Below are 6982 nucleotides of genomic sequence, written 5' to 3'. Positions count from 1 at the left end.
AAAAGAGACTTCTCCACTGAAAACAAACAAAAAAAAAAGCCCACACTCAACATCTTTTGGAAATTCTGAAGTTTTGTGGGATGCAATACAAGCATAAAACAGACAAGATTAATGATCTGGGATAAAGTGGCTAAAAACCTCAGGATTCTGTATTCTGGTACAGTCTCAGTTGTCTGAGCATCAGCTATTCCTAATTCCCCTTCTCTCCCCCCTGCCAAGTCTGAATCACATCCTCCGACATCTACTGAAGTACATTAACAGTGCCACGGATTATCCGAAAATCTCTTATCCAAACACATTCGGGATCCTGGCTGTTGTAACAACGGAGTCTCCGTGGCCGTGGTAGCCAGGCCCTGGCTAAACGCCACCGTAGCTCAGCTACTCCCCCACCACATGCATCACTCAGCGCTCTTCTCCTTTGCACCGCTTCAGTCCCAAATAACCCTATGAAGCACCCCGAGTAGCACTTGCTGTGCATGGTTTTGCTCTTGGAATTACCTTAACTTCTACATAATGCTTTACCACGGAAGTTCAAAGGAGGGCAGTGAACTGAAGTTAACAAAGAGGCAAAAAAAATCCACGTTTTTCTCAAGCTTGTAAGAATACTATGTCAGAGGTGGGAAATATTTCTGATGAAGAATTAGTCTCATTTAGAAAATGCTACCTAGATAACTGAAATTGGAAGAAGTCACAGAATTAGGCAGCAAGGAGAAGGTTTCTGCTCCTCTTTTCTGTAGTCAGATTTTGACAATTAAGACACGAACACGACGGGATAATTATCCAGCCTTTGAAAACATCAGCACTGCTCAAGCATAGTCTGGTTTCACTGAGGGAGCATGAAGATTTTAACCATCAGAAAACTGACCTATTCATAGATCTCTAAGTTTTAATTATTTTGTGTTTGGTATCCAAATAAATAAGTTTGAGTAATGCAACATGAAGTTGCATAAAAAGTTACCACACACTAAATAAATTCTGAAGTTATTATTGGGGAACACAATGGAGGATGAGGAGAAAAACTGGTTGAACACAGCATTCCTTGAAGGATGGGAATTTGTCCAGACCCTGTTAAGAGTTGCACTCAAACAGAAGCAAGGAAAACAGGCTCAGGTGGCATAAAAATCAAGTTTTGGGATTCAGGGAGGGAAATAAATTGTTCAAATCAACCTCGGATCGCGCTGAGCAGGCACCAGCCAAATGGTAACCGTAATAGCCTCTGTCCACATCCCGGAGCGCCAGAAATTGCCTCTTCAAATAAATAAATATATATATGTGGCAAGTTGTATGTTATATGTATATGCGGAAAGTTAAAGTGGTAGCTAAAAGCCACGGATTATGGAAGCACAAAAACGTCACAAAGTTCTTGTTTCCTCCCTTCCTCTAATTCCCTCGGAGGGTGATCCCCTCCGGAACAGAGCAGAAAACTGACTCATGGAGCTTAAGAGAAAAACAAGGACAGTTTCAGGCTTCAAAGTCATCCTGCAGCAGCATTCACTGGTTGTATCATTCATCTTGGCACCTGCTCGAGCTTGAGAAGAGTAGGACACTTGCTGAATATCAAGTCTTGATCATTTTAAGGTGTTTGGCCAGCGGTGCCCTCCCATCGGGGCAGAGGTGCCCGGGGGCTTTGGGCGCTCCCTCGGCACCCAGGCTGACATCACCGGCTAGCGTGAAGGCCCCTTGGCATTTCTCACTGTCACTACAGTATTGCAGCTCAAATACAGCTTGTCTGATGGCAATTGGTGTGTGTGCATGTGTCCTCAGCTCCCTGCCACCGGGAGGAAACATTCCGGTGTACACCGGTCGGTCGGTCCAGGCCTTGGCTCTCTGATGTCCAGGGCTGCCAAGGAAGCAGCCTGGTGAACTTCAGGAGCAACAGCTCGACTGATGGGAAGTTTTAAGAAGAGCTATCAGAAGCGAAGTAATTAAGAAGGAAAAAGCCACCATTTTTTAAGGGGTCTAGCGTTCTCCTTAACAGGAGCGCGAAGATACGGTGCCAAGTTATTGGCCTTAAGTCTGACTTAAATAGAGATGCGAAAGCTGAATTATGTTTTCTTTCATGCTTGTGAAGGGGGAAAAAAAAAAAAAAAAAAAAGGAAGAAGACACAGAGCTCTCATCTCCTTCACAGGGAGCAGTTCTGGTAACGCACGCTGTCCCCACACCCATTTCCCTCCTGCGTTTTGCTATGTTGTTCTCGTCGCTAAACATCACTGCGAAATAAAACTGATGGGTGTTAATATTTAGCTTGTTGACAGGCGGAATCAAACACTTCAGATGCTTTGGTTCACGCATGCTGGCGACACGGAGTCTCCCAAATAGGAGAAATGACTCCGACCGACCTGCTGCAAGCCAACAAACTGCCTTGCTGTTACGATGCTCGAGGAAGAAAATTGTGAAATATGTCAGGCATTTTGATTGCACAGCGAGCCAGCTGAAGTCCTTTGTTGCCTTCTGCTTGTGTACTGGTTTTAGCAGGTTACAAAGCAATGCCAGCAGCCAGCCTTTCCCTCAGATTCAGGGCGACGGGGTGGGGGGCAGACGGAGGGACACACGGTGACGCAGGGCCCCCAACACTCGTCAGGTTGCGGGTAAGTTCTATTTTGAGTCTTTCACGTTAGCTCTATCCAGGAACACACTTTGGCATTCGACTCTTCTCTAGCTAGACCCCCACGGATAAAAATGCAACTATCGCATTTTAAGGGGAGGTCATGGATCTCAAGTAAAAACAAAAATCCACACAATAGTCTGCCTTAAGCTTATTTATCAACGGTTGGCACTACCAGATAACAAAAACCACGCTCTGCTTTCATAAAAGGATGGAAGACAGAAGACGACTTCAGTGTTAGAATCAATGAAAAAGTGGTGGATTAAGAAGCGAGTGTTTAGGTATTCGAATATTCTGAATCTATTCTGGTTTGTTTTAAATAAAGCTCAATCTCTACAAATACAAGCATTTAGATAAGTCTTTCACTTCAGCAAGTTATTTTATCATGAATGTGAGTAGCTTAAAAATTAGACACAAAATTAGGGTCTTTCCCAAAAATAAGACTTGGGCTCCCAGTCTTACAACTGCCAGAACTGAAAAAACCCCTTCCCAAATCGGGGATTTCCACCACTAACCCCCTTCAAGAGAAGTCTGGGTTTATATTTCTTTTTTTTTTTTTTTTTCCCCCTACTACAGTATTTTAGGTTTGGTCCTATGCAATTCTCTGAGTGTTTTGGCATCATGCACATCTCTGAAGACATCGCCATATAAGGGAATTTACTCAAGCAATATGGGGAAAGCACAGAATGCAGATATCAGATAATAATTCCATCAAGGCTGAATTTGGCCCCATGATTCAGTTTGTGGTATTTGTAAGAAGTCCGTGTACTTAGTTTTTCCAGATGTTGATTTTTAAGACGCTCATAAGCTGGCCTTTTAGGTAGAATTAATGACTGCCAAGAAAATGTTGTCTTCTGTAGTCTGGTAGAGAGGGAAGAGGAGTGGGCTACAAACACCTCGTAGCGCCTGTAACTGTTCTACAAGGCAAGAGGCTCTCAATACCGGGTGAGAATAGGGCCTGTTAAAGCCATCGAGAAGCCATCCAGCACACGTAGAGCACGGCATGTGTAACAAAAGTACCGAGGGCAGTACCCCAGAATCTTCCAAAATAATTGACAGTATGAGCACAGCAGCGGTTTAAGCAAGTATTTGAGGTAACGTATCAAAAGATGTTATACGAGCTTACCTAGGACACTGATTGTTGTCAGAAGGGATCCTGATAGATCAAGGATGGTTTTGGGTACCGCTAAGGCTCGCCATTGGCTCTTCTGTAGAGTTCTTATTTTGCAGTTTCTTCAGCGCCATGCAGGCTGTGCTAACGTCTGGTCTTCCCGGGCATCAACCAGCCAGAAGACGCCAGCCTTGCTAGAGTCACAAGTTGGGTTTATCCTACAGCTGTTTTAATAACTTCAGTCACGTCAGTTAGTAAGGCTAAAACACGACCAAGTGTTGGTGTCACCAGCGCCCTGGGGACAGGCCATTTCACAACACCAGGACTAATTAACACACTGGCGTGGGACGGGGCAGGCGGGGAAAGGCTCCCCCAAGTGCAAGGGAACTGCAAAAGGGCTTAGCTCCCTGCCGCTGAGCCGAAGCGCCTCAAAGGGGAAGCGAGCAGTACAGCCTCCTCCTTTCCTCAGCGGGCAAGTACTCGCTCGCTAGTCCTTAGGAAAGGAGATAGCTGTAACTCGGACAGCACAGAGCACCCTTCCCTTTCTTGAAGCACCAGGTAATGGGAAAGCGCTTTCTTGAGCCAGCTCCCTGTGGGCTCCCTGCAGAGCTCCCTCAACCGCAGCACAGCGCAGGACCCGCTCCTCACCAGAGCCTCTCCCTGCCCGGACCAAGCCAGCACAACTCCCTGCTTCCCTTCCCTCCGGCACGCCGGTATTGTCAAGCACCGCAGCTCCCACCCAGGAACCCACCCCGCTGCTCCAGGCAAAACTCACACCCGTGACCACAAACTCCCGCACAGCAGTGTATTTTCTTCACCTCCTCCCAGCCGGCCCCGGGGCTGGTGCCACCATCCTGCCCTGCTCGGCAGACCAGCCACGCCGCTCGGCATCCCTTCCCCTCGCCCTTTGGAGCCACTCCCGGCTAATTAACGCCCTGCAAGTGGTTTAGCTCTCCCAAACAAGCTCCTTCCATCCTCTGGGGAAATCATCCCGCTCCTCCTCAGCTGCGCCAGGTGATTAAACCAAGGCCCTTTCTCAGGATCAGATGGGTAGGAAGGAGGTGATGATCCATCTCGGATGCGACCCCACCTGTGGGACATGCCAGCCACCCCCTCACGCCTCTTCCATCATCGACGCTCAGCGCGGCTCCGACGCAGAGCGGAACACAGAAATCACCACGCCTATCTGATAGTTTTCCATCGAGCCACGTTAATTCTACAGATTACGGTGGAATTACAGGAGGGATAATTTAGGCTCAGGGAGTTTAATAGGACTACACACGTGCTTACAATAATTCACGCGCAAGAACGGCTGTAAGATTACGGTCCACGTTTCCAGGAAACCAGACCTTGTCTCTTCAGAGCTCTTTTGCCTTAGTTTCCAACTGAAGTCATCGGCGCGTGTTTATGATATTACAGGCAGTGGCTGAAGGAGTTATTACAATGTCACAAAGAGGATTACGATTTCAGGTGGGGAATAATTCTCCTACAAATCCTCTTTCCATACAAACAGCCTTAATAATAAGGAATGTAGAAAAATAGGGCAAAGATAAGAGATTTGCACATAATGAGCCAGATTGCCCGGGATGCTCCGGCTGCTTTGTGCTGCTCTGCTGGATTTAAATTTGCTTTGTGTGGTCAGAGCGATGCAAAACAGAACGCGTTTTTGACTACGCTCAAGTATTTCCTCAACAACCTTCTCCCGCGGGGCGCGAGCATGTTGCTGACCACGGGATAGATGGCAGCAATCACCCCAAAAGATCGGCAGCTTTCCTATCAGACGGTCAGTATCGGCCCAAAACCACCCAACGGTATTTGTGCCCCACTCGGTTGAGGTAAAAAAAAAAAAAAAAAAGCTAAATGATTTACTCGGGGATAATTTAAAACTGATTGTCCGGCAAGAAATTACTACGCCGTATTTCTGTCGTCTGCTGATGGGGACCACTGCGTTTCAAAGTTGGTGAAATGAGTAATTTACGGAGCAGAGAAAAGCAGAGCAGTTGTAAATGTCTCAAACTTCCCAAGCCACTGTGTATTGTAGCAAAAAATGATTGAGAGCATTAACAAATAAGGTCCTGATCCAACTTTACTTCAGTTGATGGAAACATTTCCAAGGACTTGGGAGGATATTGAATCTAGCCCTAAATCACATGCTCTCTGAGGGCACGAAAGATGAGTTTATCCCAACACGAATGTCTGAAAAACTAATGAACTTTCATTATGTTTACATGAACCGCCATTTCCCTCACCCCATTCTTCAGTTTCCTGCTTCTCTCGCACGGTTTCCTTTTCCCAATGGGTAGGTCAGGCAGTTCTGCTTCCTTTAATTAGGAACAGCCCTGGCTGTTTTCGTTAGGGGCTGCGCAGCGGTGGAGCGCTTGAAGCCGAGCTGATCCGCAGCACCACGGTATGGAACCAGCCTCCTGGCTGCCCGGCGATTCCCCCCGGACTCTTACAGCCCGACGGGGCTCCCGCCGCAAGCCTTTGGGATGAGCTCCAGTCGTTCCAACCCGAGTCAGACCGGACAGTTTTAGTCCTGAATTTTTCCTGCGAAATGGGAGCACAGACCAGTTATTCCTGGGGGATACCAAGTAGGTGGCGAGGTGGGCCACAGCTCCAGCAGCCCGTCTCGCAGACCACTGTTCCTTACCCAACTAGTCCTACCAGCGCATCACCTTCGGATCGGTGATTTTCAAATTTGCTAAAATTTAACTGTATTTGACAGGTTACTTTCTGCGCCCGGGGTTACAGTAACACCGAAGGAAACGCAATTTTGTATTTTTGGGTCAGTACTTCACGCAGCGAACCAGGCGTCAAATCCCTACGCTCCTTCAAGGGTGGCTTCAGCGCCGGAGCCAGCCGCGGCCGGGAGCGAACGCTGCCTGGGCTGGATCTGGTGTAATCCCACCGGCATGCCCGGAGTGCAGACCCTACGTACGCCCCACGCTTATCCAAAGAGGGACGGGATTCTCGTTGCTCGTTAGTGCCTTAACGCAGCAGGGGAACGCAGTGACCCGCACCGAAATCCTCTCGCCGGGCTTCACGCTGATGGCAGGCGGTGCAGAGGCACGACGGCGCGCGAGGCCAGCCCGTCCTCCCGCTGCGGCCACTTGGGCAGCGATGGGTTTTCCTTTGCGCCGTCTCCCGGCGTTTTTGGGGGGTTTCCCCCGTGATTCTGTGACCCTTCAAAGGCGTTTCGAGGGCAGTTCAAGCCGTCGCGCAGCCCCAAGGGCACCATTTCTGTCAGCGGCCTTTCCCAGCGGCC

The sequence above is a fragment of the Egretta garzetta genome, unplaced genomic scaffold (genome assembly GCF_000687185.1).
Source record: "Egretta garzetta isolate BGI_Z169 unplaced genomic scaffold, ASM68718v1 scaffold149, whole genome shotgun sequence".
Lineage (NCBI taxonomy): Eukaryota > Metazoa > Chordata > Aves > Pelecaniformes > Ardeidae > Egretta > Egretta garzetta.
This window is presented reverse-complemented; position numbering follows the sequence as displayed.